We start from the raw sequence: 26,313 nt of genomic DNA on the forward strand, positions 1-26,313 counted from the left end.
AATGTCACCTCCAGCTTCTTCAGAGCAGTCAAGGGCTCATCAAATGCTTCATAAGAGAAGTGCAGCTTTGTGGACCTCAGCCGTTTTTGTTTTAAAACGGCCTCCACAACATTCATTTGTTCATATCTGTGTCATTTGTGCAGCACAAAGCCTGTTTCCCTGTCATTGCTGAAACCTCTCGGTTTTGAGGAGATTGACCGCAACATCAACATGCAAGCTAGGAGACTGTATACCACACCACTTAAAGGTGCTCTAAGCAATGCTGGGTAACGTCACTTCTGTTGACTTTCAAACAAAACAGAGAGCTAGCTCTCTACTTCCTCCCCCTCCCTCCCGTGCTGTTACCATGCAATTGAAACTCTCCTAAACGCGCATCTCTTCTGTGATTTGCTGGAACAGTTTGTTATGTTTTTATGGGCTAGGTTTGCCCAGGTTGTTTTTGTTGCCATTTTTGGAGCCTGGGCTGTCCACAGAGATTGCGTTTTTTAACAGTGTATTCAGGACACAGACAGCTAGCGGTTGGTTAGGTGATGTTTGCAGTAAGTGACATAAAATGTTTTAGCGTTAAAAACGCATGGCATCGCTTAGAGCACCTTTAATAAATGGAGACAGATATTGACCCTCAACCTTTATTACAGTGTCTTTGGTGTGGTCCCTCACCTCGATCAGTACCTCTTACTGCAGCTGCCTGATATTTCAGGGGCTCCACACTCTTGACCTTGCTTTCTTACCTTGTATCAAACCACGTTTTTAATGTGATGTCCACATGTTTTTTTCAGGATGGCCCATCCCTGTATGGAGGCTCAAAACAAGTTGTAAAGCTTGTGCAAGATGCCAAAGTAACTTGTAGCATCAATAAATCCTTTAGCAGCATTGGCCACAACAAAATGTACAGTATGAGCCCCACATGGCACAAGCTCTGGGATTCATTTCTAGGAGCCTGGCTTGAATGCCCTTGTTATACTCCTCATGTTGGCCCTTTGTCGTATGACTGTCCTCTGCAGTCCTCGAAAGGAACTTTTAGCTTCTCCACTCACTTCAGTATCAGTAATACCAAATGTTGACGAAAGGAAATTTTAGCTCCTCCACTCAATTCAGTATCAGCAATGCCAAATGTTGAACAGTGGACTCCTCTGCCTCCAAAAAAAACATGAAGTGCGCCTTCATATGGGGCTTTTCCTCAACCCGAATCACAACTGACAACTGTTCAGTGTGGCTGATATCTGGAGTGCAATCAAGAATGTCGCTCAGAATTGCTGAAAGGATCTTGCTGCTCAACAAATCAACAGTGTTGGGAGGGTTCCTTTCAAAACGTATTCAGTTACAGAATACAGAATACATGCCCAAAAATGTAATTTGTAAAGTATTCCGTTACGTTACTCAATCTGAATTCTGAATACTTAGATTACTTCCGCATTGAATTGCATTTTATAAGTGTAGGAATGCGGCCATCAAATCCTGCTTAGGCCTACTAAACAGGCCTATTCTGGTGTTCTTCTGTTCCAAATGGCTGAAGTGTTAGGCCCACATAGGAGAATATAAAGTCAACTAAGCTACCTGATACAACTTTAAAATAGCAAGGTGACCACTAAAACTACAGCAGGCGACTAGGCTAATTAAAACAAACAAAACTAGATGTACCACATAGCGGTACAAAATATGACCGCCGCTCAGTCCTGTACATCCGTTCCGCGAAAATAAATCACACTTCAATTTGTCTCCATATTTTACTCCATCCCCCACTCTTGAAATTTTTGTGTATGCTTGTTTGGCATGCCTGAGTGTGTGTGTGCGGCTGCACAGAAAGTAGCCTACTGGTGCTGAAAAGGTGAATAGATTGTAGAATAGCCAAAGAAGATGTAGCATTGTTCTAAAACCTTTAAAATCACAAGTAGGGCAGTTCATCACAGTTCATCCATTGCAACTGGATTGATGAAAGGTCACTTACACCTGTAGGCTACATTGTATTTGGGAAAAGCAAAAGGTATCAGCATAATGTTATTTATTTATTTTTTTATGTATTTATAAACAAAAACATCACTGTCAGTTCCATGCCGTTTTCAACAGCTATCAAAAACAAAGGTCATTTTTGGATGGATGGATTTTTTGTGAATGTTTCTTCTTCTACATAAGATTTTAGTCATCTTTAGTTCATGTAATACTTTATTGTCAATGCACAAATTAAGTAACAGTAGTCTGAAACGTTATTGTTAATGCACAAATTAAGTGCATTAACAAGTGAAACGAAATGCTGTTTTACATCTAACCAGTGGTGCAAATAACTGACATGTCCAAATGGGCCTTGATGAAATGCGTCGCTAGACTGTTAATACACATTTTAACGGGCCAAAGTCCGTTATTGTTCGTGCAAATATAGGCTGATTCATGTTCCCTTGCATTGTGTAACTGATGTCCATGGCTAGTCTGGCTTTCATCAGACCAAGCTCAATCTTTTAAGAAATCAAAAAATAAATAGCGGGCAGATCAGGCTGGGTTCACCCAACCTAGTCCATAGGCACCCGATATTGTTTAATTTTCCGATTGAGATATCCACGCTCTGGCTATTCTAAATGCAAAAATGCATCAGGGAGTTATGACAAAACTGTAACTAACAAACTAGATCCTAATAGAAAGCTGTTAGCTTCCCTAAGCTACAGGTAGGCTTATAAGGTAGACCTATTTACAACATAAATTGTCAATAGGCTATGCTGGCGACACAAATAAAATCTCCTTTGGAGACCAATGGCTTACGCCTTACAGTATCAAGCGGACTTAAACTGCCATATCGTGGCGAAAAGTTGTAATAAAATTCACGCAGCTCCATGAGTCAAGGAAAGCGCAAACATCCTCAGATTTATTTCGGCTTCAAGAAGAAATGGGAATTACATTTCATGTGAACATCGTCCTATCCTTATTAGATGTTCTCTGCGGTAAATTACAGTCCTTGTAGGAAGCATCCATTGTTTTTCCAACCCACTTTTAACTTCCAACAAAATTACGTCTCACTGCAACGATGCGCCATCTAGTGGACAAATGACTACTTATCGCCAATACTGAAATGCAGCCATGATGATGATGATGATGAATATTTATTTTGGCTTTCTTTTAATCCTACTGAATTTGTAATTATGTATCGGCCGTTCTAATACCGATAGTATGTGGGTGCCTGTGTGTGTGTGTGCATGTGTATATGTGTCCACCGCCATCTACAGGCCAATGAGTGACTAAATGTACACATAACCTAATTTTTGTTTAGACCCCCCCATGGATGAAATTCTACGAAACTTGGCATACCCCCAGAGAATGCCAGGTCAATCATACACATAAATTGGTGCAGTTCTGAACATCTTAACTGAAGATGGGGGCGATTAAAGCAGAATAATATTGCATTTTCATTTTTTACCGGGGGGGGGGGGGTGCAAATCATAAATGAGTAATTATGGGCCAGGTTTATGTGGGCCCTTGAGACCAACATACCATAAAAGATTCTTCATCCTCAGTGCCACGGTTCAGGTAGTTATTTAGGAAAAACTGCTTTTTTTCGGTTCGGGGGCCCAGCACGGGGGGGGAGTGGCCCCCGGGGACGAAACAACATTTTTCTGTAAGAGTCTAGTGGGGCTACATACCCACCAAATTGCATGTGCCCCGGTGGTTTGGTGTCCCGGGTATCGTTGACCAAAAATTCAGGAAGTAGATGACGGGGGGGAAAAAAAAAACTTTGAAAATCCCTATATGACCGCTTCGCTAGCTTCGCTAGCGGCGGTCATAATAAATAGGCTACTTTAAGGGCGTAACCAGAAATTATAATTAATATGTGTGCCTGTGAGATTTTTCGTTGGCATCAACCTACAAGTGAGGGGCGCATATGACAGGTGGAACGCAAATGACCTGTAAATGTAAACACTATAGGCTACTGTATATCAGGGCTCTCAAAATGAACGTGATCGCGTAATGACAATCAAAAACCGCACGTTAAAATATGCTAGGCCTACTCGCAAGAATAATTCTTCAGAGGCTGCACCATATAATTCATTTTAAAACGTAAATGTAGATCTAATTAGAAAAAAAAATATCCATAAAGCTATTTTAAATTAGAATAAAAAACTTAGAATGCAGTGCCTATTTTAGAGATTGGTTTTATTGTAGGTCTAAATCAACATGTGAACTAGGCTTTGTTTATTGAGTAGCAAACTGTGTAACCGATTGGCAGCAGTAGCCTGGGTCCAGTTTCCCGAAAGCATCTTAAGCCCAAGCTTAAGCCTTGAGCGTCGTAAAGTCCCTCTTATGAATGTCTTAAGATTTGCCGACTGTTTCCCGAAACCATCGTAGCTTAAGAACGTCGTGAAAACACTCGTTACCGGCTAAGAGCGTCTTAACAGTACTTCTCACTGAGGTCACCAACAGGACATACAGAGTAATTACAACTTAGAATACATAATCCAACTTACGTTCCCATTCTTTATTGTGTTTATCTGTGATGAATCAGATTTTAACGTGCAAAATAGCATAGCCAGGGGCGGACCTGCCATTAGGCATGGTCAGGCAATTGCCTGGGGCCTCGGCCACCAGGGGGCCTCGTCATCCCTATATCGTTTTTTTTTTTAAATAAATGATCACGCATCCAAACAATATATTCTAATCCATAATAAAGATTGAAAAAAATATTTTGCCTCATGATTGCTCATAAACTCATCATAAAATCAAATGACTGCAGTGCAGGTCCGCTTCCTGTCACCATAGCAGCAACTAGCTAGTCTGAACGAGGTCTTGGTGAGGTGGAGTTGAGCGAATGACAGCAGCCATGAAACGTTTCCAGAGTGGAAGTGATAAACGAAAAAGAAAGAGGGAGGAGGAAGAATTTAGAAAGAAATTGCCTAAATTAACCAACTTCTTCCAGTCGAAGAATTCTTCCACGGAAGAAAGTAATTTGGACAGTGATGCAACAACATCTGCAACATCTGCTGAGCTAGGTGGTGTAGCTAATGCTAGCTGCAGTAGCTGTGGCACTGATGCACCACCACCGGCAACTTGCACTACATATTCTTCTACTGATGATGATGATGATTATGATGTTGATCTAAGTGAAACAGTCGTGAGGGACAAGATCACTGTCACTGCCGAAGTCCGCACTGGTGCTGGTGGTGCTGCTACGGACACCATTTCAGTAGCAGAAGCTTTGGGTACAACGAAACCAGTAACGTGAGTAGCCCTAACACGATACCTAGCACTACAGTGACGACCCTGCGTTATGGCAAGACACCGTAAGAGATGCAGAGCGAGTTGAAATCGTTAAAAAAGGCCCCGTGCAAATTAATAACTTTGAATTCCCCAAAAATGCAGATAAACCACCCAGAAGATTCACGGTTGAACATTATTACATGACCATGAAACATTTAGAAAAAATAAACAGAAAATGGCTAGTTGATTCGGTCAGTGCATACGCTGTTTATTGTTTTGGATGTCGGATGTGAGGTGGAAGATTGAACACCTCATTTAGTTCGCACGCACACACTCTGTAACACCTTTGTAATACTTTCAAAGGTTTTTACTACTGTTTCTTGATTGTCATCTATGGCAAAAAATATTTGTTGTATTTGAGTATGCCTCAGCGTCCCATTATTACAGAATAAAGTGTGTTTTAGTTTTAGGGTTGTGGTGTGTGTGTGTGTGTGTGGGGGGGGGGGGGGGAGTGGCCTCGGAATCCTTTGCCTTGGGCCTCAAAGTGTCCAGGTCCGCCCCTGAGCATAGCCTACATTTAATGGTCATAATAATGTGATGAAAAGCGGACAAAAATGCAATCAAGTTATGAAACGAGACGTTGCCAGAATAGTTTGCCATCATCTTTGCTAAGTGAAGGCTATATTTTATTAGGCCTATGAGGTAAAAGCAGAGAAAGGAACATGTGGTTTAGTCTGTAGGCCTACTGCATCAAAATCTAAGCCTACACATTTCCTCACTTTCTTACTCGACTTCTTTCTTATCTTCAAACGTGTTCTTAAGTGACACCGCGAAAGATTATTGCATTGTGCAACAATCTTAAATAATTACAATTATTTATGTTTGTGTGTGGTATATAACCTAGACTAGGCTACTTGGGATGCTTACATGCAGATGCCAAAGTGTTTCTATTTTCGTATTGATGTGAATTAATGTGTAGATCCGAAGTTTGAATGGTAGGCCTGGCTGTGACGTGCACCTGACATCACCATCAAATTAGAGGATATTTCAGAACTATTAACGTGGACAGCTCGTTTTATTTTATTGATTTGATCTTAGTCATAGAAGCTAAATTCGAAGGCAGGCCACAGGTAAAATCCAACGAACCGCATTCACCCCGCAAGCCAATAGTTCATAAGTTCTCAAAGTACGGCCCGGGGGCCAATGGCGGCCCGCAGAAACATTTCTGGCGGCACGCGAACATCTGATAACATCTGTAAAACTGTACAACTGTACTGTGTGCTTTGAAAAGAATGAATCTCTGTTTAGTGGTGTTTTGTGGCAGTCAGGTTTTCCTGTGGTGCTTTGGTAGCTGGAATTGGCCCTGAATAAGGCCTATGCTGATAAGCAAGGCACACTGAGATTGTTTGTTCTAAATAAGTACTTGAAATGGACTGCAACCAGAACTGTTATATCCCAAATTTGTCTGTTGAGGGTAGAAAACCCCAGGGATTGTGTGTGCATTGCAATTTTTCTTAAGATTTTCACAAGTTTTGCCAGGTTTAGCCCCAGTTATGAATTAAAATGTGTTTAATGCAATAAATATAAACTGTAAAGATGCAACCTGGTCATTAAAATGATTACAAATGAGATTTTTTTTCCAGGTTTTTTTTCCCTTTTTCTCCCCCCGCCCCTTTGGCGGCCTCACCAATCAAAACTTTGAGAACCCCTGCAATAGTTGAATAGCCCTCAGAGATATTGCCACTGCTCCAACACTGAAAGGCACTGTTGGAATGTTGGTGACCGGACCAGGGCAAGCACACTTTCGCAGTTCCCGTCGGAAATGCAGTCTAGTTTAGATTGACACTTGCACTTTCACATGAAACACACAAAACTACATAAATCATATCACCTGGCATTTGCCCTTTCACACACTAGTACCTCTAACACTGTCGATACTTTGCACTTATACTCCCCTCTTTTGCTATTTATTAAATTACTTACCTGATATTTCTTTCTTTCACCCCATGTACAGACAAGTTGAACATTCAAATGCTAATTCAGTACATGTCATACATTAGTAGACACTATATTAGACACTTTGGCATACATGTATTGTTCCGATATTTGAGAGATACTGTAGATATTCAGAATGTCTGACCTGAATGGGTATGTAAAGAAGATGGACTTGTTTGACTGTTTGTTTAGGTGTCACATTACACTCGTTTTTATAAAGAAAATAAAAAGTGCTTATTCTCAAAATTACTCCGCATTTAAGTCTTCAATAACTAGACATATACAATAGCTCAACAAAACGATCTCTCAAGTAGTATTACCCAAGATATTTTATATTTTATCAACTCATAAAAATAACGTGACTTACCTATAAGGTTGATGGCATACACTAAAGAAAATATGGCGTTCTAGGCTAAACACACATTAACCCTATGGTGTATCAAAGGGAACAATCAGAGTTAAACCAGGTTAAACCAAAGTCCTTTTAGGCAAGTCCCTCCACTCGGCGGCCATATTGCAACGCTTTTTGGACACTCATCGGGCATCCTATTCAGCAGAAATGCGCATGCGCAAGGCTTCACGACACTAATCTTGCTCCAGTGGCGAGTTCACAACACATGATTGGCACAATGTCTTTACAACACACCATATGATTGGCTCAATGTATTCACATCACACCACATGATTGGCTTAATGTATTCACATGTCAGCGTTTTGCTGAGGAAGGGGTGGGATATGTGTAGACAAGGGCCTGCCGTTACAAACTAACCCCATGCATTTCTCTGGAGGATTTTTTGAGTGCTGTGTCTCCTCATTAGAAAGTCTCTGGTTTAAAGGTGCCATGTGTAATGTCCGCCAAAAATCAATTCATACTCCACATTCCATAAAAGATGGGGGCAGTATACCTCCAGAAAGTGAGTTGGTCTACCCTAGAGTAACAACTGAGACATGTGTATTGCAGTTTGGCTGGCGGTTATGTTGCCCGCATACTGCCTCCCATGGCAGAAACTGGTATTATGACACCTGTCGGGCTGTGGCTAGTAATTTAGCATACTAATTCAGGTTGATATCTCTGCAGCACTATACCTTGTCATCTTTGGTTGGTGTAAGAATTATCTGTGCGTTTATGGGATTAATGTGACCATGTTCCTATGTTTTGCTCTCTCCAGTTTACTAACAGGAGTGTCACGTAGGCACAGTCAAACTGCCTGTGGCTGACTAATTAAGTTCAGCAAGATTAACTTTACATGTCATAACATCAACTAAACATAAGTCACACATTCATTCTATCACTTGTAATATGAACGTAGCCTATTTCCTACAACTAGGTAAGATAATTGGCTATGTTATACTGAAGTTCCACAGTTAGCTAGCTAGCAAGCTAACCGTTTTGCATTGGATATTATGGTAAGTGTACATGCTAAATTTCTATAATACATGGGGTATTGCAAACGAATAAGGTTGGTAATGTACATCGTTTCGACATGAGTAAGTTACATAAACACAATTCTTCATAACTGTCGTGTTAGTAAAATGATTGAATGTCCGGTGAATTAATAACTAGATGTAACGTCAACGTGTGATTACTAGCTGTCTTTCAATGATATAATGTTAACATGTTTTCCCGCTAAAATGGGGCGTGATGCAGATCAAATGTATCTTTATGATGATGCGCCGTTAGCTACGTAAAGGCATGCTGCACACACTTGGTTGGGCTAACGAGCCGGCCAAAGAGTGGTAGCCTAGGCTGACGCATTAGTTGTGTGTCGCCAAAGATTTTTTCACTGTCACTTGTTCTGTTATCAACATTCCTTTTTGGCTGCTACTATTTGTGATGCACTCTGCTTTCGACATTCATTTACATTAGATTCCATTCTTTTCAATACAACTCTGCACACCAGCATCACACTTTGCAGCCGTGTAATCACGATTCAGTTATATTTGGTCGCTGCTCCATAAAATCGATTGTTCATCCAGTGTTTGCCTGTTAAAAACTTCGGCGTTGATGTGTGTGGCAAGTGACAGTGCACCATAGACTGTAGGCCTATAAAATGACAATGCACTCATGCTGAAAAGTTCCTTATTTTCAACTGAACTCAAAGATAATGAATATAGTATGAATATAATATTTTCTGTTTGTTATGCCCTTTATAATTACATTACATTACATTTGGCTGACGCTTTTTTAGCCAAAGCGACTAACAACATGGTAAACAGTTTAAGTTTTAGAGCAATTCTCAACAATTTTAGGACGATTTAAAAACATTAGAGTACAGTAAGAATAAGTGCATCAGTGAGTGCTGTTTTTAACAGTTACTTGTCAGTTTAAGATGGCTGGTGAGTGCTAGGATCAGTAAGACTTGTTGTAAGTGTTGCTATGAGAGGAGATGTTCTCTAAAGAGCTGGGTCTTCAGGAGTTTTTTGAAAATGGAGAAGGATGTCCCTGCCCTTGTAGGAACTGGCAGTGTGTTCCACCAACGAGGAACAACAGATGAGAAAAGTTTGGATTGGCTTGAGCGTACCAGTGGTAGAGCTAGACGTCGTTCGTCTGAGGAGCGCAGCGGTCTGGAGGTAGCGTATGTCTGTATGAGGGCATTCAAGTAGGTGGGAGCAGAACCTGAGACTACTTTGTAGGCAAGCGTTAGAGCCTTGAATTTGATGCGGGCCGCCATAGGTAGCCAGTGTAGCTGGATGAGCAGCGGGGTAACATGTGCCCTTTTGGGTTGGTTGTAGACCAGGCACGCCGCTTCGTTCTGGATCATCTGAAGTGGTTTCACTGCGCAGGCTGGGAGACCTGTCAGGAGGGCATTGCAGTAGTCGAGTCGTGAGATGACTATTGCCTGAACCAGAAGTTGGGTAGCATCTTGAGTCAAGTAAGTCCTGATTTTCCGTATATTGTAGAGTGCGAAGCAGAATGAACGGACGACTGAGGCAACATCTAAGAAGGTTGTTCTGTGAAAGGAAGTCAGAGACCTGTTTGGAGACTTCTCATTCAATGCCTTTGGATAGGAAAGGCAGGAGTGAGACAGGGCGGTAGTTCTCGACTTGAGCAGGGTTGAGAGAAGCTTTCTTAAGTAACGGTGTTACCCGGGCCATTTTGAACGCTGTTGGAAATGTGCCGGAGGTTAGCGAGGCATTGATCACATGTGTGATAGCTGGAACGATGGTCGGGCTGATGGACTGAAGTAGGCTCGTAGGTATAGGGTCCAGCGAGCATGTGGTAGGACGGCTGCATGTCAGGAGTCTAGATACTTCACTCTCGGAGAGAGGCGTGAATGCTGAAAAAGATGTACAGTGGGTCCCAGTTAAGTTTGGACGGGTTCCTTCAGGAATCACGCACCCCATTTTCTCAGCAGAAATGGCACAAACTGCAGTTGACACAAACAACCACAAGGTGTCACTTTGGAGTTCTGCCACTACTATTTTTGATGCGATCTGACTTACTGCTTCTGTGATGCAGTTTCCAAGTCAGTAGAACAATCAGAGAAAGCTGAGCCATTACCAAACATATATGATAATACAATAGCGTGAGTTTATATATCTTATACCCTATTTGTCACGGTTACTTATAGATTTGATAGTGTAACGATAAGCGCATGAGACTTTCAGCGGGGGCACGGGAACTTAAATTGATCACGGTAGTTTAAGCTTACACTTGACAAAACATTCTAATATGAAAATGTAGATGCAATTGTTGTAAGATGGTGCAGCTTAAGAAAGCACCCCCATGCGCAGGGATGGAGAGAGAGAAAGCAGAGGGGATATGTGTGTTAGAACTTAGATGCGTGTGGAAAAAGTAGCTGTGCTCTTGAGTGCTGTTGAGACTGGAGCGAGTCATATTCAAAATAATGCAAAAAATAAATCCGCAGATAAAACCAATTATCCTCATTCATTGCAACCGCAGCATGCCTGCTTGCCGACGTTCAAACGAATAAGATATCAAAGCACCTTTTGCGTTTGAATGTAGCACGATTTTTTTTAAACAGCTAGACAAATGATTTAGCCAATTGATTATAGCCTGGACACCAGCAATTGTTGAACATTTACCTGTACAAGTACATTGACAGTAGCCCAGCCTAACAAGCATGTTGCAGGCCTACTGTAGAAATTTCACTTAAATTGCAACCGCAACATGCCTGCTTGCCGACGTTCAAACGACAACAAAAAAGATATCAAAGCAACAAGTGTTTTTTCTTTTCTTTTTGAGCACGTCCGAATCCCAGGACATAACACACTGGACCTTATAATAGGCTCTAGATATAATTCCAAAGGGGGCAGATAGGGGCCTACTGCACTTAACACTTAAAAAGATGACTGAAAAACAAAGCTTCCCGAAATTTGAAATTGCGATCAGTGACTGGCATCGGGTGAACGAAGCTTTTCGAAGTTGAACAGGCTTTTAAAAACTATTTGCGCACCTCAATGTCACACGAAAGACTGGGCTCTCCCTTCTATGAATTGAAAAAGACATTATGCTACCTGCAAACTGGCCAAAAGGAAGGAGTCGTAGCATGCAAGCTCCCAAATTGACCCAGTAGCCTACAGAAGGCATCAATAGCCTAAATTGTTGGGACTGGGGAGGGTCATGCGTTTTTTCTCAATCACTTTGGAGGGTCATAGAAAAATTTCTTGCTGGCGAGGGAGGGTCACGTCTTTTTTGACTAACGCTCCCAAAACTCCTCCGGTAGCCCCTTAAATAAATAATGAACAGTCCCTAATTGATTATAGCCTGTAGGCCTACACCAGCAATTGTTGAACATTTACCTGTAGGTCTACAGGACAGTAGCCCAGCCTAACAAGCAGATGTTGCAAAATACATCAAAAGATGCAATTAATCAGAAATAAATAATGTAATCTGCATCGCTTTATTGAACAAACTGCAAGCAAGAAGAGGGTTGAGTTCGCTGTGAGGCCAAACCCAAAAGCAGAGCCTATCTGTTAAGGCACTCGATAGGCTATAACGAGCTGTGTGAGCCTGGAAAGACAATAGAAGATGCTTTCTGAATAGCACAGCGAAGACGGCTCTGGTCATCCCATACCCTCCCCCCACTTCCTGTAGCCTACCATTATGACGTTTTGGGACATTAAGCTTTTTCACGTTAAGCCCCCCTCCCCCACCCCCTTCTTTCACAAGCAGTGGGGAGCGCGGGGCACAAAGTAACACTTTTTGGTAGACAAAGGAGGGTTCTCCGCGCTTCTGTCGTTTGGCCACAATCCGTTGCAACCAGGCCAGGACAGATATTTTAGAGCAGGGGTGTCAAACTCATTTTCATAGAGGGCCACATCATTGAATTTATAGGTTACTGAGGGCCACATAATCGGCGAACATGTGCATGGTGCAACCATGAAATCGGTATTGCAGTATGGCTTATTCAAAATTGCTGTGAAATAATGGTCCTAACCACTTTAAAACAGTGTGGCTGAAATAAAAAAACAAACAGCCTACAACAGTAACATTTTCAAATGCAACTTCTATGCCTACAGTATTAGTTAACAACTGATCAATATGCATTCATGGACTGACATTGATGAGAATAAACTGTAGTCAATAATGTGCATAACAATGTCCATAACACATATCACCACTAAAATTAACTGTGGCTAAGAAAGGTACTGTGTGTGTGTGTGTGTGTGTGTGTGTGTGAGAGAGAGAGCTATGGTACGTACACCCACCCACCCCCACCCCCGCAAAAACAAATTCATGCGTGTAGGCCCTACAATATTTGTCCGTTTCCCGGTTTTAGGTCCGTGCATTGCAAAAAAAGTAGCCTACATAGCATAACAATATCCACATGCAATAATACAACAACAATGTCTACGATGACCTATTCATTTGGACAAATTGATACAGCCCTATAGCTAAAGTTACCTTTAGTTTTGTTCTAGCGTACGGTGACGTCTGGCTTCAAACAGCTGTAATCTAACGTTCTGACAACTGCCTACCTTGTTCTTGCCCATCTGGAATAACTCCTCTAGCTTTGCTGCCTCCATCCTTTCTGTTTTCGTTGTTTAAACTTGTGATATCCATAACTAGTGAATTAGCCCAACATTGTGTGCTGATAACCATATATAGATAGCCGAGTAAAAGAAAACAACAAGTAGCCTAGTTGTGCCTGCGTGCGTATTCTGTCTCCTGCTCAAACAAAATGTGTGCGCGTTAATTTTGATAACGTGTTCACTAACTTTATGCGATAGAAAATTGTAAATAGCCTGATGGCATGCAGCTAATGGGATACTGTGCATAGTTGGGAAGGTATGGTGAGCCAATTTGGTGTGATACACATTATACACACACACAAGGGAAGTTTTCTCTCGTTGTTGAGGGACTGACGTGTGGGCCGTTCAAAATCATCGTGCGGGCCGTATGTTTGACATCCCTGTTTTAGAGAGAAGGAGAGACGCCGGTGCAGCTCAGATGTCTTCTTAATTTTCTTTATTCTTCAGTAAAAGGTGCAGAACATTATTAAACTTTGACTAACGTTTCGATGTGTCAAACGTTAGTCAAAGTTTAATAATGTTCTGCACCTTTTACTAAAGAGCTGCACCGGCGTCTCTCCTCTCTAACATTTTTTGGCTTTTGGCTAAAATCATTTGAGTTTCACTAGTCACATGTTTTAACAAGCAACACTTGTTATTGAACTAATAACAGACGTGTGTCGAAAATTTACTTTATTTTCCATACGGAGAAATAACAAATAATATGCAGAGTCTAACCAAGGTCAATCTTGCCAAAAAAGCCCTCAAACCTGAAAACACATGAGGCAAAAGTGCAAAACATCACAAAACTAACTAAACTAACACGCGCATATTTTTGTATTGCAATCATTGTAGCCTACAGTTGTAACAGCGTGTAACAGCCGTTTTACTCCCCGTATGCGCTCATTATAAAGAACGTTTAACGTGTCCCAAAAACAGCTATCAATTAATCACCAAACGTCTTATAAACAAGTATTGCCAGGAGCAACACCTTGCAAAAAATTATAACAATAGGCCTAGGCCTTTATATGGCTCTGCTCCTGCCTAGATTCGAACTCAGAACTGCCTGAAAGTTGCAGACCTGTTTTGGAAATACGTGCATTAACCCACTCGACCGTCAGACAACGCTATCTGCTTCGAGTAGGCCTATTGGGTAGGACTGTAGCCTACACTGGTTGCTGTGGCAGTCTTGAGTGACCAAATTCGTTTTTCTTTGTCATATGAATGCTGTCATTTTGTTAACATTACTGTTAAGGAGATGCTGTAGGCAAAGTCTATATTTCAACCTCGTTAGTGTAGTAAAAAAAATCAGAACTATTCACAAGGTTTCTGGGCAGCATATTTATGTTCTGTTAGCAAGCGAACTTCTCATGACTACCGACAAAGTAGCCTACTGCCAGCTGACGAAGCTCTCATTTTAAAACATTACTGAGAGACAGGCACTGTACAATCAAGAAATCTTGCCACTGAATCCAAAACTATGTTTAACATTATGTACAAAGCTTAGGCTACAGTGGACTAGCATGTTGCAGGGGCTGCTAAAAACACAGAGAAACGCACTGAAAACTCGGCCAATCACAGCCCTTGCTGTCGAATGCGCCGTCTGGTTCGACCGTGGAACGCCACAGCGGACTATGCTGCCCCCAAGCGGCTGCAGTTGTACTTACATTTCACCCAGCTGCGTGAATCACCATAATCGTGAATGAAGTGTCAATTTTTAACTGGGACCCACTGTACCAGCAGTCCCTAGAGGTTGTAGGAGTGTGGTATCTGCGTCAGATGCGTTGAGTGGGCATGTAGAGAATTGACTGCTGATTGCCGCCACTTTGTTTGTAAAAAATGAGGCGAGGGTATCTGCAGTAAGGCTGGATGGAGGAGGAGGCAGCTGAGGGTTGAGTAGCGATTTGAAGGTTGAGAAAAGTTTTCGAGTGTCTGTAGCGCTGTTGATTTTGTCATTGTAGAAAGCCGTCTTAGCAGCAGTAATGCTGGCTGAGAAGGAGGTCAGGAGTGTCTGGTAGTTTTTGAGGTCATCAGTTAGTTTGGATTTGTGCCATTTCCTTTCCGTGGCTCTGAGTTTGGTGCGGTGCGATCGGAGGGTATCATTTAGCCATGGATGAGAGTGTTTGGATCGAGCTGGCCTTGTGGTAAGAGGGCACAGCTCGTCTAGACACGAGGTCAGTGTGGAGCAGAGCGAGTCTGTGGCCTCATTAACCTCCAGAGAGGAGAAGGTGTTGAGTGGAGGTAGACCAGAGGCAACCACAGAGGAGAAGTGCGTTGGAGACAGGTTCCAGATGTTGCGGCGGAACGTGACCATCGGCTGAGGAGCCGGAGGCTGTTCTGTCAGGCTGACATTGAACTGGATGAAGAAGTGGTCAGAAAGATGGAGAGGCATCACCATGAGGGTGTCTGTGCTGCAGTTCCGAGTGAAGATCAAGTCAAGCTCTTTGCCAGCTTTGTGAGTCGGTGGGCTTTGAACCAGTGATGGCATGGAATTCGAATGAGACATATTTGTTTGAAGGCAGTAGCGGGGTGAATTTCCATTTGTTGGAGATCAGCAGGCCCGTCCCGCCTCCTCGTCCAGATAGGCGAGGGGTGTGGGATAGTGTAAGGTTAGTGGAGAGTACAGCCGGGGTGGCAGTGTTCTCTGGTTTGATCCAAGTCTCAGTCAGAGCAAGGAGTTCCAATGAAAGGTGGTTGGCATAGCCAGCTATGAAGTCCGTTTTGTTGACTGCGGATTGACAGTTCCACAAGCCCATGGAGAAGGAGGTTTCTGTAGGTGAGGACCGTTTAAGTTCCTGGAGGTTAAGCAGATTTCTGCCCCTTTTGGCATGATGCCGTTTTCTGCGATGGCCGGTGATAACAGATATGGTTGAATGGCACATTTTTGCCTTTGGCGGCGCCTGTGCTCGGTGAACTTGGACAGGTAAACTTGCTCGTCTTGACCGTCTTAGACGAGGGCTGACGCTTCAGCAACAGCCTCTATTGTTATGCTGACAGGAATTGTATGCAGCTGTCCTCATGTCTCACTAATGATGAATCAGCGTAGACCGCCCTCTGACGTTCGCACAGCTTAGATTGTTCAAAAGGGTGTTAATTACTGTCAACTGCAAGTCCGCTCGCTCACATCGACCGAAACTCGCAGTTTCAAGTAGCCTCCTCCCTCAGCTGTTCCCAAACGCCCAGAGTCCAATTCTAAACAATTGGAGAGGATTGGCCAGTAGTAGCCTATGTGTTCTTGCTTTCTCTCTCCCAACTCACTGCAGTTGTTGTCTGATTACCTGAGAGGTGCTCCGATCTTATAAGGAGCTAGTCACGTCTGATCCCGCCCTCTGACGTTCGCACAGCTTAGATTGTTCAAAAGGGTGTTAATTACTGTCAACTGAAAGTCCGCTCGCTCACACCGACCGAAACTCACAGTTTCAAGTAGCCTCCTCCCTCAGCTGTTCCCAAACGCCCAGAGTCCAATTCTATAATGTGTGTAGGCCTACATTTTGTGCATGCACTTCTGCAGTAGCATTTATTTCAGTTTATATCACCTATATTTCTGAAGAATATATTGTGTTGCCTCAGGTCTGCTGCACATCTTTTGAAATTTGATTTGAAATAATCAAATAGACCTATGTCTTAAAGTTCAGTTAATAAAGTAACTTGCTTTGCTTTCATTTGAATCCCAATCAAGATAAACAATAATTGCTTTATTGTTAATATGGACTCTTGGAAAGTTCAGAAATGCAAAATAATAGAATTTTAATCATATGATAAAATATGTGATTAATCGTGATTAACTATAGGAATTCAGCGATTAATCGTGATTACAATTTTTAATCGTTTGACAGCACTAAAGAAAATAAAAATAATAAATGGTCCTACAGTGACACCTAGTGGCGCTACAAATACACTGCCTTACATTGCAAAATAGCGATTTTTGACAATTTCCATATGAAGAACAGGACCTTCGATATATGGTCACAAGATAGAGTGTAACATAAAACAATGATGGTTTTATGTTACATTAATGAGTGCTTGTATTAACAACCGGATGGAATTTCTAACAGGGTTTTGAAATCCTGTGCTGCTCAGTTAGCTCCTGTGTTCACTTATATCTTTAACACATCAACAACATTTTATGTTACATTAATGAGTGCTTGTATCAACAACCGGATGGAATTTCTAACAGGGTTTTGAAATCCTGCGCTGCTCAGTTAGCTCCTGTGTTCACTTATATCTTTAACACATCATTGGCTCAAGAGACAGTTCCTACTTGCCTCAAGCAGTCTGTTATTGTTCCAGTACCGAAAAACAAAAGTCCACCTAGTGGCGCTACAAATACACTGCCTTACATTACATTGATTTTTGACAATTTCCATATGAAGAACAGGACCTTCGATATATGGTCACAAGATAGAGTGTAACATAAAACAATGATGGTTTTATGTTACATTAATGAGTGCTTGTATCAACAACCGGATGGAATTTCTAACAGGGTTTTGAAATCCTGCGCTGCTCAGTTAGCTCCTGTGTTCACTTATATCTTTAACACATCATTGGCTCAAGAGACAGTTCCTACTTGCCTCAAGCAGTCTGTTATTGTTCCAGTACCGAAAAACAAAAGTCCATCATGTCTGAATGACTACCGCCCAGTAGCCCTGAAGTCTACAGTGATGAAGTGTTTTGAGAAGCTTGTGAAAAACATTATCTGCTCATCCCTCCCTGCCTCCTTCGACCCCCTCCAATTTGCTTACAGAGCCAACAGGTCTACAGAGGATGCCATCTCAAACCTCATGCACACCACCTTAACTCACCTGGAGGAGGGGAATGGGAATTATGTGAGGATGCTGTTCATTGACTTTAGTTCAGCATTCAACACGATAGTACCTCTCACCTTGGTCACAAAGATGAAGGCCTTAGGACTGAACACCACCCTGTGTCACTGGATATTTGACTTTCTCACCAACCGTTCACAAGTGGTAGAGTGGGGGGGTCTGACATCTGATACATTAACCATCAGCACTGGTGCTCCCCAAGGCTGTGTCTTGAGTCCACTGCTGTACAACATCTACACACATGACCGCAAAGCCAACAGTAGTCATACCTCCATCATCAAGTTTGCAGATGACACAGTGATCTTGGGCCTGATTAGTAACAACAATGAACAGCTCTACTTGGATCAGGTTGATGAGGTGGCACAGTGGTGTCAATCTAACAGCTTCACACTGAATGTCAATAAAACCAAAGAAATGGTAGTGGATTACAGAAGGCAGCAGCAGAACTACAGTTACACCCCACTAATGATCAGCGGGCAACCTGTAGAGAGTCACAAGTTTTAAATACCTTGGTGTCCACATTACTGAAGACTTAACATGGACTGTTAACACTCAATATGTTCTGAAGAAGTCCAGACAATGACTCTACTTCCTTCGTCAGCTAAGGAAATTCAAAGTTTCTACATCCATCATGAAGGCCTTCTACACCAGCGGTTGAGAGTGTTCTAACTGGTAGCATCATCACCTGGTATGGGAACTCCACAGTTAGAGATTGTAGTACTCTGCAGAGAGTAGTGCGTTCAGCTGAACGTACTATAAGAACTCAACTCCCTGCTCTACAAGATATCTATTCCAGAAGAGTACTCCTAAGAGCCAACAAAATTTTGAAGGACTCTTCTCATCCTAACAATGGATTATTCCTACCGCTGAAATCAAGAAGACGCCTATGTAGTCACAAAGCCAGAACTGAGAGACTCAGAGAAGTTTTTATCCCCAGGCCATCGACTTTGCACACATTCACTCCTCAGCACTCTCAAACATTTCCCAACTCTGAACTCACACTATACTGACTTTGCACTCATGACCCCCCGCCCCACACACCTACATGACTTTTAGCACTTTTACATCCCTCTCCCTATGCTACAGACCTTTTATTTATTTTCTTATTTCATCACACATCAAAACACACACACACACACATATCTGACTTTCTCCAACTTTTGCACATCTCCATAGAACTTTTTATTTATTATTTTTGATTTCTCCTCCATCTATCTACCCATGTCTTTGATTGCCTAGCCTTTCTGCCCCCCACCCCCAACACACACACACAAAACACACACACTTACATCATCACTGTCATCACCTCACACTAATACAGCACACTGCTTGCTACAGTAAGCCTCCTCTGCATACTTGCTGCACACTGCCCCCCCCCCCCCCCTACATACACAGCACATTGTCTTCAGGATCTTCTCCAACACACATCCTCTACATACTTACAGCACACTGCTCCACTCCCCTCCCACCCACACACACATCTTCACTGTCATCACTCACATACATCATACATACAGTACTCTGCTTGCAATAGTAAGTCCCTTCACCATACTTGCAGTACACTCTCCCCTACCTCTACCCTACATACACAGCACATTATTTCATCAGGAAGCTTCTCCAACACACATCCCCAACATACTTACAGCACACTGACCCCCCACCCCCCCAATACACAGCACATTGTCTCATGAGGAAGCTTCTCCAACACACATATTGCACACTGCCCTCTCCCCACATACACAGCACACTATCCCATCTCCCTTGTCATCCCCCCAACACACACACCAAGACCCCTGGCAGTTGGGTTAGCCCCTTGAGCCGTGCATCTGCCCAAGGTTTCTTCCTTGGTAAGGGAGTTTTTTCTTGCCCCTGTTGCTCTTGGGTGCTCCTTGTTGGTGCCCCCCCAATCCCAATCCTTGTTGGTGCCCCCCCAATCCCAATCCTCCCCCACCTTTCTTATGCAGCCCTTGCCACTTAATCTACTAAACCCCTCTTCTACTGCACCCCCCCCCCCCCCCCATAAATGCACAAATAAGCTGACACCAGACATAATTTCACTGCATTTCTTACTTCCAGTAACTATATGCATGTGACAATAAACTTCCTTGTATCAGAGCTGTACCAGAGAATGTCTAACAGGAAGAGAATTGGCACTGTCTGGTTACTTCCGGTTTCTGGACTGGTTGCAGTTCCTCCTCAGATTCCACTTGAGGGCGCTCGTAGGCGATGGAGGTCTATGGAGCTTTACCCCTCAATATCCACTTTTCTCTGGATATAATTTTTTGAGTAGTAATTTTAATGTTGCATTCGATAGGGGAGGCAAAGAAAATACACACTCTTGATTATTATATTTTTTAAAGTCACGTAATTCTTCTAAAAAGCCTTTCAAATATGTCAATAACGTCATTCATTAGCACAATGCTAACGTGTTATGGGCAACAACGACCCAACCTGTAAGAAATTAACTTGCATAAACTACAATACAATCTGCGATTCTTCCACAACAAGCTAGCCTGGGTGCCAGACGAACTTAGTCCCGCCCACAACATTTGAGGTCGGGAAGTTCCATCTGGCATTACTCTGTTGTGGAGCAACTATAGACCTCTGAAGTTTGCCTACAAAAAAGCTGCCATCTTTGACATCCGGTATCTTGCGATTTTTCCTATGGGAAAATAACATGGGGATTTTGAATTATCGCACCTGTTAAACTCTCGCGGGGATGAAAAAGTCTGAAATGCAGACGTTTTCCTGAACACACTTTTGTCCTCTGCCTTCGAGTGGATACTGTGATCTCCGGTACGTGAAGGCGGCACACTTAGATTTTTGCTAGCCCAGAGCTAACTTGCATTGCAACTTGCCATGCAAGATGGGTCGTCCTAGTTCATGTCTATGAGGGCAAAATGGAGTTCAGTCAGAGACAGGCTCTGGTTCACTTCCCGCCTGCACAGGGGCGTGTCACTGACGTATGACTGACGTTTGAACGCCTCAGTTCCACGCCAGACAGAAGCCAGAGTACAAAACAAACTTGGGGTACACCTTCATTAATGTTGATTTTCTCCCGACTGGAGGGTCATACTGTCACAACATTCTCCTGAAATGGGGAGGAGGGTTTGGAGATCCTGATACCGTGTCCGAAATGTGCATCCATTGCTCAAAAAAATTAACCTGACAATAGCCAGATGAATGTCGTAGCTCCACCTAGCTTCACTCACATCCATCTGGGACCTCTTCCATTGAGAGTGATTTCTGCAACCGACTTTATGGTTCAGCCAATCAGGACGCAGGGCGGGAGTTTCATAGATGTGACACACCGTAGAAGCGACTGTGAGACTGTTATCAGCGTCACGGGTTGGCTTCGATGTGAGTGGTTGAAGTAGCACGTCAATAGATGACGGACAAGTGGCTTATTCAATCATATGCAAGCATTTTTTGATTAGGCCCAGCCTTCTGAAGCAACACTTCAATGGATCGGTTCCAGATGGATGAGTGGAGCTAGGCGGAGCAAAAATTCATCTGGCTATTGTCAGGTTACAAAAAAATAAGGCTTTGACAAATTCTGGGAAATTCTTGGATTCTGTCATAGACCTCAATGGTAAAAAGGGAGCCCGATCACTGCATAAATGGGGGATAGTGCCCCCCAACCCCCTTGTGCGGGGCGTGTACTACTGCTACCCTATTTGCATACATTTCCAGGGACAGGAAATGGCCTCTCAGGAAGTATTTTCGTAATCAACCATCTTTGCTTCAGAGGTCTATGCTCGCCCCAAATCTGGCGGATCAATCAAATCGGGCTTTACGATGATGGACAGATGAACAACAGTGCCTCTATCACGTCATCTGAGCATGCTTAGGTTGATTATGTTTGCAACAAAAACGCTGTGGCTAGAAGGAGACAGATGGCTTCTAAGACCCCATATGGAAAATGCATAGTATTTCAATGAGGTTTTATCACTGAAAACGATTATTTCTGAAAACTTTGGCCAAAGTTGAGATGTGGGAAAACTCATGGTTTCACTTTCATCAAGGGAAAACAGCGTGTTGCATTGTGACATGTTGTTCCCTCGTTCGTTTGAAATCTCTGATTGACTACCTGTTCGAGGGATTTGCGGCAGCCTTTCCCAGCTGTTTATAACATGTTTGTAGCATATCAGTGTTCAACAGAATTATTTTAATTATTATAAAAATGGAGGGGATATAGGCTGTCAGTTTTTTCCTAATAGCCTACCCTACTTAGATTTCGCTAATGAGTGTTGTAGGAGATATTGACGGCACAATAACTTTTACAAAAGACCAGAAAACAATGTTAAGGCATTTGTGAAGAAGGATGGTTTGTGTGTTCCTCCTACATCTCACAGTAAGTTATTTTGTTGCTCTGATTGGTTAGCTCTATCCAATTGAGTGCAGAGGCATTTCCCCCCTGTATCAGTTGAAACACGCCCCATAATTACGTCCCAATGGAGCAGTATCGGACTCATATTCTGACTAGAATTGAGTATGGCTACGTCAGGCTAACGGCAAGCAGGTGAAAGAGATACATTTAGCTGTCTAGCTCCATAGACCCCCATTCAATATGCGCTCGCCCGCGATCGCCCCCAGTGGAATTCTAATGGAACTGCAACCAATTTCGATACAATGGGGCTTAATAGGAAGTGCCATGGCTCTCCGTAGACAGGCTCTGACTGTTGTATCCAGGGGGTCAAGAGCGTGCAGATTAGCTTTGGCATGTTAGCATACGCCATTTTCAAGTATGGCGCTGCATGGAGCATTTGGAACCAGCTCCATGCATGGAAATCCGTGTTGGGCACGAGTTCTCATGCGCGTACATTGGTGGGCAGGTACCTATCCAGCGGCTACAGCCAAACATTATTCAATGCGTATTTCTTGAGGAGCCTATGAGAATACGAGAATGTATATTATGGTTATTTATGCATCATATGACAAATAAAGAAAATTGTATTGATCTTGTTTCGTTGTTGTTTGTCCCAAACAAAAATAGCCTAAAAATGATTAAAGACAATATTTACACAACAGCGGCATAAAGCCCTTGTCTCGTTATAGGGCCTACACCATGGGTCTCCAACACGTTGCTCTCAAGCTACCCATCACTAGCCGCCCCCTTTTGAGCTTGCCAGAGGCTGAAGCAGTAGGCTACTACATTTGAACACAACTTTCCCTTTCAATGAAATTCCACTGCAATAAGCGAACGGAATTCTTGCGGAGGGATATGAAAGACGTTAATCAACCCGTTGCCATTGACAGTGGTGATTATATACTTTGCCGGTGATTTATATAGATTTAACATAGGCCCAAACGTTGGGAAGGCCCATTCATGTGAATGGAACTTTCTGCAGCACTCTGAAGAGCTGTGTAATAAGTCCTAATAATAATAGCGGCTTATTGTTACGTGGTAGCAAATCATGTTATCAAAGAAATAGACGTCATGTAGGAATGCGCACAGATATATTGCAACAGGTAATGGTGTAGGCCTATCTGACGAAGACCTGAGTGGTGGTAACGTCGTACTTGTACACTGGGCGCAAAGAAGACTATCCTCTCATTTTTCCCTTTGCAACTGTCAAAGAAATCCCATGAACACGGCCTAGGGTAGCCTAGGCTATACTGTACATAAAGATTAGGCCCCTCTGAATAGCATTCAGTGCAGTAGTTACAGCATGCAGTAATTTCAAAACTGACCTTGATCTAGCCTAGTTTGGCTATTTAAAGCTACTTTATTGTCAAAACACAACACAATGTAAATTAACTATAACAATCAATAAAGGACTTAATCACACAAAGTAGGCCTACTATTTTACTGACTATAAAAAATAATAATTATGTAGGAAGTTTAGAACCCGGAATTGACCTGCACACTACAAAAGTGCACCGAATTCAACACAAATGACTCCATACACTTGGAGTCTCCTGACCTTAGCTGTGTTTCCAGCGATCGTGTTTCATGTTTAGATTGCAGATGCATTCTTTACAGTTAATAGGAGCCTCCTCACATTCCTCCTTATTTTGGATTTATGATAAAACACACAAGAGTGCATTAGGCTACAATTTAAATGGGCATCTTAAGAGCCTTTTCCCTTTCGTTTCCATCTCGTAGCTCCACTACAGTAAAAGCGTATTCCTCGTTATATCAATTTCTCATTCTTACAACATAGCCACGCCACAACACCAATAGGCCTACATAGCAGCCTATATATAGCCTTGGCACAAGCAAGCACACGTTTAACTCGAGAGGAAAATGCAGATTTCACTTACCAGATAAAGAAACCTCCAAATAGCCTATCGTACGTACTACAGCGACTTGAGTTATTTCCACAGTATGTTTACATCGGAATTGACGTCCATGGTGTTATGGATTCATTTGTCTGCGACGGAACATGTAACTTCTCTCTAGAACATCTTATCAGCTGAAGAGTACAGTACCTTCTGCATAGTGCGCGATAACCCCAAACCCTCGGATGCACTAGAACTTATTTTGGTAGGTCAGCACTTGTGCAGCGCAGGCTTTTCCCAAACTGGTGGTGCTTAAAATGCTATATAATACAACTGTGTTCAAAGCAGGATGAGGATGACCTAAGGTTGTACAGTATGTGTGTGTGAGTAGACAATAACTGCTTTGAAAATAGGCCATTTAACATTGTTTCACATTACATTCCATTGAACTCATTCCATGTAGCCTACAGAAGGATTGCTATAATAATGATAATAATAACTTATTACTATATTGCAGAATTCAGTGTCAGTGCACCACCATGCATACTACTACTACTAGTAGTAGTAGTAGTAGTAGTAAAAGGCAAGCAGTAAGCAGTGTACTGTACATATCTATCAAACCACCTAGATGGTGAGGGTGGCGCAAAACAAGGTCAGGGAGGCCTTCATGCATTTTAGAATGTTTTGGGGTCGGAAAAAGTTTGACAACTCATGCACAAGGCTATTGATTTGAAGGCCCGTTGAAACTACAATAAATAGGTCTAAAAATTAGGTTTATTGTGTGTGTGACTGTTCTGTTCATATTGACATTTTAAAAGCAGACTTAAAAGTAATGTACTGTAAACCCATAAGCTTGACACATATTTTCCAATATCAGATGGAGATGCCATGACACCAGTGGAGGTTACCTTCAGTATTCTCCGGAAAAAGTGGTGTTCTTCATAAAAGCTACTGCAGTTCTACATAACATGTGCAGATTTGCAAACCTCCCTGACCCAGAGATAGAACCTGCAGAAAATGAACAACCTGAAGAGGCGCGGGAGGTGAATTACAATAAGCTGAATACAAGGAATCAACTGATCCAGAATTTCTTTGCAAGGCCCTAATAAATACACAAATAATTATATTAAGAAGCTTAATTTATTCATCAAAATGTTAAAAACAGTGTAAATTACATTACATTTCATTTTTGCATTTGCTGCACATTCCTCGCCCCTTATGCCATTCGAATCTCTCCCTCTTCAAGGCCAGCCTCTCTCTCTCAATGTTAAGACTCTCTCTCATCAGTTCCACTTTTTCCCTTTCTATGGCCAAGACAGGGCCATTTAGTCTTTGGTAACATAAGACAGCACACCAGCTAAAGCATCCACAAATAAACAAATTAATTAATTACAAAGAGCAGAAAAAGGGTGTAATCAAGAAGTCATTCACCACCACTGCTATACAGTTGGACAATCAAGAGAAAAACACAGGGTCAATGGAGCATACAAACACTGTCACACCTGCAACAAAGACATGTCTCTTCTGTAAAGGTGAACACGCCATAGAGTCCTGTGTTAAGCTTAGAGGCAAGTCACACAAAGAGAAGCTGGAATTCTTGCAAAGCAAAGGACTGTGTTTTAGCTGCTTGAAGCAAGGGCACATGAGCAAATTCTGTAAGGGAAAAATTAGCTGTCAGGTGTGTTCTTTATCCCATCCTTCACTGTTGCACAAAGAAAAAGGACACAGTTAATGATACAGAGAAGAAGACTAATAACAGTGAAAGTCAAACAGTCTTGAGTGCATTCGTCCGTACAGAGTCTGAGGGTTTTGAGTTGACTGGGGCTGGAGAAGATGACTGCATACTCACAATAGTTCCTGTCCGAGTCAAGGCCAAGAAGGGAAGTGAGGTGGTGCAGACTTACGCCTTTCTCGACCCGAGCAGCTCTGCCACTTTCTGTACGGAGGCACTAATGGGCAAATTGAAGCTCAGTGGAAGGAAGTCTGAAATACTGCTAAGAACCATGAATGAAGAGAAACCCGTATGTACTTACATAGTATCAGGATTGGAGGTCAGCAGTCTGTCAGGTGACGAGTTCAGTGATCTTCCTGACGCCTTTACTCAAAGGTTGATACC

The 26,313-nt window shown here is 42.5% G+C and overlaps 1 long non-coding RNA gene across 1 annotated transcript; it reads left to right on the forward strand.

The window, feature by feature from the left end:
- The first annotated feature begins 1,363 nt into the window (after positions 1–1,363).
- Positions 1,364–24,547, forward strand: LOC121711114. The gene is made up of 4 exons (XR_006032255.1): positions 1,364–1,375; positions 2,353–2,355; positions 14,315–14,323; positions 24,467–24,547. It is a non-coding gene; the product is annotated as an uncharacterized LOC121711114 (long non-coding RNA).
- The last annotated feature ends 1,766 nt before the right edge of the window (positions 24,548–26,313 follow it).

Source organism: Alosa sapidissima, chromosome 6 (genome assembly GCF_018492685.1).
Source record: "Alosa sapidissima isolate fAloSap1 chromosome 6, fAloSap1.pri, whole genome shotgun sequence".
NCBI classification, from domain to species: domain Eukaryota; kingdom Metazoa; phylum Chordata; class Actinopteri; order Clupeiformes; family Clupeidae; genus Alosa; species Alosa sapidissima.